The 6,710-nt window shown below is 39.2% G+C and overlaps 1 long non-coding RNA gene across 1 annotated transcript in view; it reads right to left on the minus strand.

The window, feature by feature from the left end:
* Positions 1-6,710, minus strand: part of LOC109301331 — a 55,820-nt gene that overhangs the window by 33,064 nt on the left and 16,046 nt on the right. Inside the window, exons 4-6 of the long non-coding RNA XR_002098505.1 lie at positions 4,232-4,352; positions 3,174-3,391; positions 2,742-2,885 (exon numbers count right to left, since the gene is read on the minus strand). This is a non-coding gene — a long non-coding RNA (uncharacterized LOC109301331). The remainder of the gene's footprint in view (positions 1-2,741; positions 2,886-3,173; positions 3,392-4,231; positions 4,353-6,710) is intronic.

Here is a 6,710-nt window from a genome sequence, read left to right on the forward strand (position 1 = left end):
GAGCTAGAAAAAGCACAGTACCAGGGCTGTGCTCTAAATGTATACACGTTTGGTTAGGCATAGGTTAATCCAGTCTACATAATGCACCTCCTTGGTGAAGGAAATTAGACTGGGCCAGCCATTTTTCACCCGATCTAAACTCCCCAAATGCGTACAGTTCGACACTTAGATTGACCTAACCCTAATTAGGTCCTAACCTTAGTTAGGTCAATCTAAGTGTAACATCTGCACATGTCCATATAGCTTTTCTTGTATTTTAAAGACAATATGTGTGTGAGTGAATAGACACATACACACACAAGTTAGAGCATTTCAGACCAAGTGAACTCCTCACCATATTTTATTTCTTTCCCCCTCCACCCCCCATACATTATTGTTAGATAGTGGTCAGATAAATGTGCTAATTATTTTCAGTAGTTCATGCAATTTCTAAACTATCAACCAGTTTCTGTCACAACACACAATAACCTGTCCAGAATATCTTCTTACAAACAGAAGTCTTGAAGCCAGAAATAAAGCATCAGATGTAACTTCTTATTTTAAATTAGATTCCATTCAACTCTTGCAAGTTGGGAAACACAGGATCAAATCTCCTAAGGTCAAAGATGAAATGTAATTTGGGTCTCCCAGGACCTAGTGAGTGCTTTCATTACTAAGCAAGTGACTAACTTGAAGGGAAGGGAAGTGGTGTGTCTACTCTCCTCTCTCCCCTCGTTCTATAAGAAATGACTGTATAAACACCTAACTTAAGGAGAAGCTTCATGAACTCCAGCTGGAGATAAATGTTTCCTGGCTTCCCCACAATAAAGTGCCCAAGTCTTAAAAAGTGCCAGGGCTAAAGGCACAACCTTCTTAGTGTTTGCCATCATCTAACTTACCAGCTCCTGCTGGCATTTGTAGATTCCATTCTTAGGATATTATAGTCTGTTCCTATAGCTATACCAGCAGAGCCCCGTAGCAGAGATGAGGCATATCATGGCAGGAGTCCTCTTTCTTCCAGCACAGCTATATTTCTTCTCCAAATGATGTAAGCTAAGCCAACAAAAGTACTCTTCTAACAGCTTAGGTGTTCCTATAACAGAGGTCTTGCTGACATAAACACAGCAGCTTGGGGGAGAAGTGTCTTTTTCACACTCTTAACTGACATAGTATTCAAGCAAAACATGCTAGTGAAGAAGTCGTCTTAGGAACCTGACCCTCCTTATATATTGTCTGAGGAGCCTAGGACCTAACTCAGGGCTGTAGATTCCATGAGGCAGCTAAAAGTTAGGTGCCGCAATGCTGATTCAAAGCTCTCTTTGTAGATTAGCCCTAGATACCTAAAATGTCTTCATGATTCTGGTCAAAGTCACTGATAAGCTTTTCAGAATATTCCTCATCACCCCTCCAATGTCTCAACTTCAGTGACCTGAAACTTCAGAACGCCCAGATATGAAGTCCAGCCTCCCAAGCTGGAACCCGGATATTTGTTCCAGTTTCTGATAGAAATAATTCCTGTAAAAATCTGGAGCAACTGCCCAGGTCTGAATGGACCTACTTTAGCTTTCCACCAGTATAACAAAGACCAGCATCTGGACCATTGACTATTTTATTTCACTAAAATTCTTTAATGATTGCTTTGTTGCTCAGGGTAACTGCACTGAAGCTTGCTTGGTTTCATTAAGGGCATGTTGTGTGCTCTCAGCCTTCAAATTTAAATTAAATTTTGCATCAGTTAAGAGTTGGCCTTGAACATAGATAGTTTTTCCATGTTCAAATCCAGGTTCTCTCCCAGCTGCTTCAAATAGCTGGTTTAAACTATGGATCAAAGTTTGTTGGTCTTGCTGAATATGTACTACACCAATTTCAGAGGACTATCTTCCATGAGCAAGATCAGGATTTGTCTTCATAAGTATTAGTCAAAGCTACGAGAACTCTAATGTTCACTTTTCCTTATACGTGTTTTTATAAATCATTTCCTTATATTAACACAGGAAGCATCACAACAGTGAAGGGCTCGAACACAGCACAGTGGTTACCACTACACCAGCTTAACCTTATTTTGCTTTTCCCAGTTCCCAGAAGAAACCTCACATTTAGACCATGACTGCAAACTCTCACTAAAATCTAAGGATTCACACTATAAATGTCTTTAACTTCCCCTATTCCTAGAGCCTGATGTCTGAATAAATCTACCAAAACCAAACCCAAAGGTTCAAGTGTGTTCTTTTAGGCGTATTTTGCTGGTTTCTTTCTCACTAACTGTAGATCCCCAATTAGAGCTGGAAATCTTCTACACCTTGCAGACATACATTATACACTGGATCAAGCCATCTAAAGTCAATGCATACCCATGAATTGTCCTTAGTCTAAATTGTGCTCTCTCAACTGCCTGATACTAGTTAACAGGTTTTTTTTTCCTTCCCTGTGTGTCTGGCTCTGTCTCTCACAGTTCCTGGTAAAACCTACGCCATCACTTTAGTTGCTGAATAAGGCCTCACTGTTTCCCATCTGGATGCTGACTTTCCTCTCTTAAACAATTTCCATTAAATTTTGTCTCCTTTTATTCCCCAAATTAAAACCTTTTTTATTATTTGAGTGCATTTCTCTCCTATACAAACAGCACAGAGCGGTTTCACAAACAATTATAAGTATAATGATTTTCTGGATTTCAACACACTTTTGGACACTGAAAACTTGGAACCTTTTCTCCATCTCGCAATGTGGCAATCTACTCTCTCTGCTTCGCATGCATATCTCACCAGGCATAGCCTTTCTGGTTTTGTTAACTGGTGGTCTTAAGAAATCTCGACACTGCATATTTATTTGCGGCTCAGGTTTTTTTTTTCTCTTCATGATGTTCTTCAAACTTTTAACTTCATTCCTCTTTGGGTTGCCTCACACAGCTGCAAAGAAGAAATATCAGTTTTTTTTTAAAAGTCTGCTGTCAAAGGGATGCATCTGTATGCTAATTACTTCTTCAGTTTATTAGCAAAAAATTTAAAGAGATATAGTCCCTTTTTATTATAAATGAGTTGTAAATCCATACAGCTCTGTTCTCAGAGCTAGCCTTTTATTAGACTGCTGTTAACCTGAGTGGAGAGAGCCTTTCCCCAGTTGGCTTTCAAAGGCATTTCCAGATCCGTGAGGGTTCTTACTTTAAGTTAATCTGGGTTCTGAAAGTTTTATTCTACTTCAAAAATGGCATGTCCTCTGCTAAACAGTGTCAAACTGTGTCAATAAAGTGTGGTATGAAGATGTCAGCAGAGGAACAGAACGTCAGTCAAAAAAGCAGACATTGTCACTGCACAAGTGACACGAGAGATGTCCAGCGCTCCCATTTCATCGCTTTTTACAGAAGAACTTTAGTAATCCAAATAATGGTAAGATATCAGGCAATCATCATGTTTTACTGTGAAGGCTGAGCCTAATACTGGAATCTTTTAAAGGAGACAGTATGAACATGTTTACAGTTAGGACAGTGACTGAAGAAATGGCACTAAGAAGATAACAATGTTGACACTGATGAGTTAAAAAAAAAAAATCAGGGACCAGAGTATGCCAATTAAAATTGGGAATCTAAGAATAAACAGCAAACTCATGAAGAACTGTGTGATTCATAGCATAGTAGGCATTATGTCAAATAAAACCACAGAGTGAACCAAACTATTAATGAATTTAAGAGATAGCCAGACATGTTTATATAGGCAGACAGGGTTAGAGGATATATTGACAACACCGGGAGGTGTGTTGTAATAAACTTGAAGGGGGACAGACTTGTTGGGCCAAGTGTCCTTTTCCCGTCCAGGAATTCCTTATGTCCTCATTAGCCTTTCACCTCTGGACAGCTGCAATACAAAAATCTGGCACGTCTTAAGAAAATTGAGTTTAGTGTCCTTAATTTGGTCCCTAGCATACATTTATCCATATCCCAAAACAATCATACAGTTTGGCACAACTGGAAGTGTCTGCTCAGGAAAGAGGCCCAAGCTGGAATGGCAAGGACTGCTGCAATTCAAATCTTAAGACCTTAGTAAATCTTGCTCAGCTCATGTTCATATCACGCCTGCATTGATTCAGTCAAACATACTTACAAGACACTCTCTCAGGCATCATCCTTTTTCTTCCTCCATACTCTCACAAGTAATATTTTAATTGTCACAGCATAACGCATGCCCCAATTTCTCCTCCAACTAACTCTACTGATTCAACCAAAGTTAAAAAAGGATGAATATTGAACAGTATATTCAACCTTTTCCTCCATCTTCAATATGAAGGGTAAGCTTGAAGTCCCAGTTCACGATCTTTAGACTCCATCCAGCAATCCTTAGTTAGATAAGTAATATAAAGTCAGAAGGGCCACATTCCATCTCCTATAAATGATATAATGAAGTAAATATTAGCTGTAGGTTGAGTTACTGAGGATTGATACAGTGCACTGTAAACATGAAAAAAAATCAATCCCTAAATAATCTGGAGTCAGAGCAGACTGATTCTAAATGCAACCAACATGGGGGGTTAAAAAGAATCAGCAAAAGATTTTATATTTTTAAGATAAACAAGCTGCTAACCATTTTTCAAAGAATGAAACATAAAGAAAGAGTGTGAAGCAGTGATACATGCAAGATGACAACTCCAGGTCCTTGCAAAAGGATGAAGACTCTGCATCATCTTATTAGCAAGTGTTTGAAATCTTCATGATGATGCGGTGGAAGTGCTGGTGGATCTTACTGACTCCAAACAGAAAATAAAAGCAATTGGTCCCCTTTTGACCAAAGAACAAGTGATTTGGCTAGAGATAACTCTAGGTCAGTGATTCTCAACAGGGTACTTCAGCAGCGAATCAGGGAGGGGACAGGCAGCACGGTGGAAGATTGATCAGGAAGGAAAAAGCAGAAGAGAAGATTAGGCAGGGAGCACAGTAGGGAAGAAGAAAGCAGAGCAACAGACTGGGCAAGGAGCAAAAACCAGAGCAGCAAATCAAGCAGAGGAAGGGGATGAGAGTGGCACTTAGAGACAGCACAGGGCTAATTTGTGGCACACATAATGAAAACGTTGCTGACCTCCAACCCCCCCACTTTCAAGAATGCCACCGGGGCAGTACTAGGTGTGTGAACACCTACACAATTCACAAGATAAACCCAGAGATTTTAAATAGGAATCTATAGTGTTGAAAACATTATGACTGGTTGTGGTCTTTCGGAGTTCTTTGCAACAGAAGAATTGCTCTATTTTTCTGTAGTCAAGAAATGACAAGAGCTAAGAGCTGGCATTTTCCAAGGAGCGCCTTGAGTCTTACAAGTTTGAGAACCACAACCCTAAGCACTCGAAACTTGGGGAACAACTGTAGGCAGTAGTGCATGTTGTGTTATTGCAAATGCTACAAATAAGGCCTAGCCACAGGAATGGGTGTTCAGAGTGTGTGTACAGATTCTGTACATGGCAGAGCTGGGGCTCTACCGACTTACTTTTTGCTTGCTGAAACTGTCATGTATTATTATAACAACATGTTCTTCTATACTTTATAGCAGATCTGAACACTTCAAGGAAAGGTGGAAAGGACTGAGGCACTCTTTCTACCTCTTATTAAACAAATATCTTAACAACTCCTAACATGTTGATTTTAAAAAGGCAATCTGGGGATTGTAGAATGCTTTTCTTTTGATCAAGCTGTTTGGTAGGTAAGGAGAATAAAATGTTGTATACTTGATATCTGAATATAACTCTCAGAAGTATCAGTACTTTGTGTGCATACTTGGACGAATGGGAGAATTTAAAATGAAGAATAAGCTGGTCAGCTTTAGACAGCAGAAGCTGATTTGTAAATAACAAAATTGTAGGATTTACTCTTTTTGATGCATTGCACTTTTATTAAAAGAAAATCCCCTGGAAACCACTGTAAATGGCATGAAACATATAATTAGACTTAGCTTTTCTCATATTCTGTTTATTTGAATATTCAATATAACTTAAATGGTGATTCCAATAACAACTGATTTCATAGAAATGCCTGTTAAAAGATGGAAAACATCATAAATATTTGTTCTCATTATCTGTGCACCTCCCTTCTCAGCTCCTAGTACCCAAAAGAAGCTGTCTTCTCCTCTGTAAAAGTCAGTATCATCTTCAACAACATACCACTCCCACTCCCACCATTCATCTCACTATTCATACCACTCCCACTCTCACCATTCATCTCACAGGTCTTCATCCTCTGAGTCTAACAACCTCTCTGACTCTCTCAGATATCATATTTTCAGTAGAAAAAAGCATCACATTCTTCAATCATATTCCTTCTCACCTTGCTTCTTACTTCCTAAACTCTATCCCATGAATTAAGCAGCAAGTAAACCTTCACTGCCCACTGATACGCTACCTAATGTCAAGAGCTGCCATTGTTTCTTCTCAATATCTCTCTTGCTCTCTCTTCATTGCTCATCATAATCTCATCTACAGTCTGCCTTTTTTGGTAAGATATTTGCATGAAAAAGAAAAATATGTCTTTAAGTAAAAATAAATGACTGTTTCTCTATAGCTAGAATGAGTATTTAATTCAGTATTGGTGAAAGATACTGAATAAACACATGTGAAAGAAACATCCTGAGCTGATGTACTAAACATGAGAGACTATCCATATGGCCAGTTCCACTATCTTTTTTGTTTGTTTGTTTCTTCGTTTGGAGGAGTCGGGGGGGGGGGGGTTGCTCTCAAAGCCACACCCCCGGGGGTCG

This window comes from Gavialis gangeticus, unplaced genomic scaffold (genome assembly GCF_001723915.1).
Source record: "Gavialis gangeticus isolate Ggan-Ray unplaced genomic scaffold, GavGan_comp1, whole genome shotgun sequence".
NCBI classification, from domain to species: Eukaryota; Metazoa; Chordata; order Crocodylia; family Gavialidae; genus Gavialis; species Gavialis gangeticus.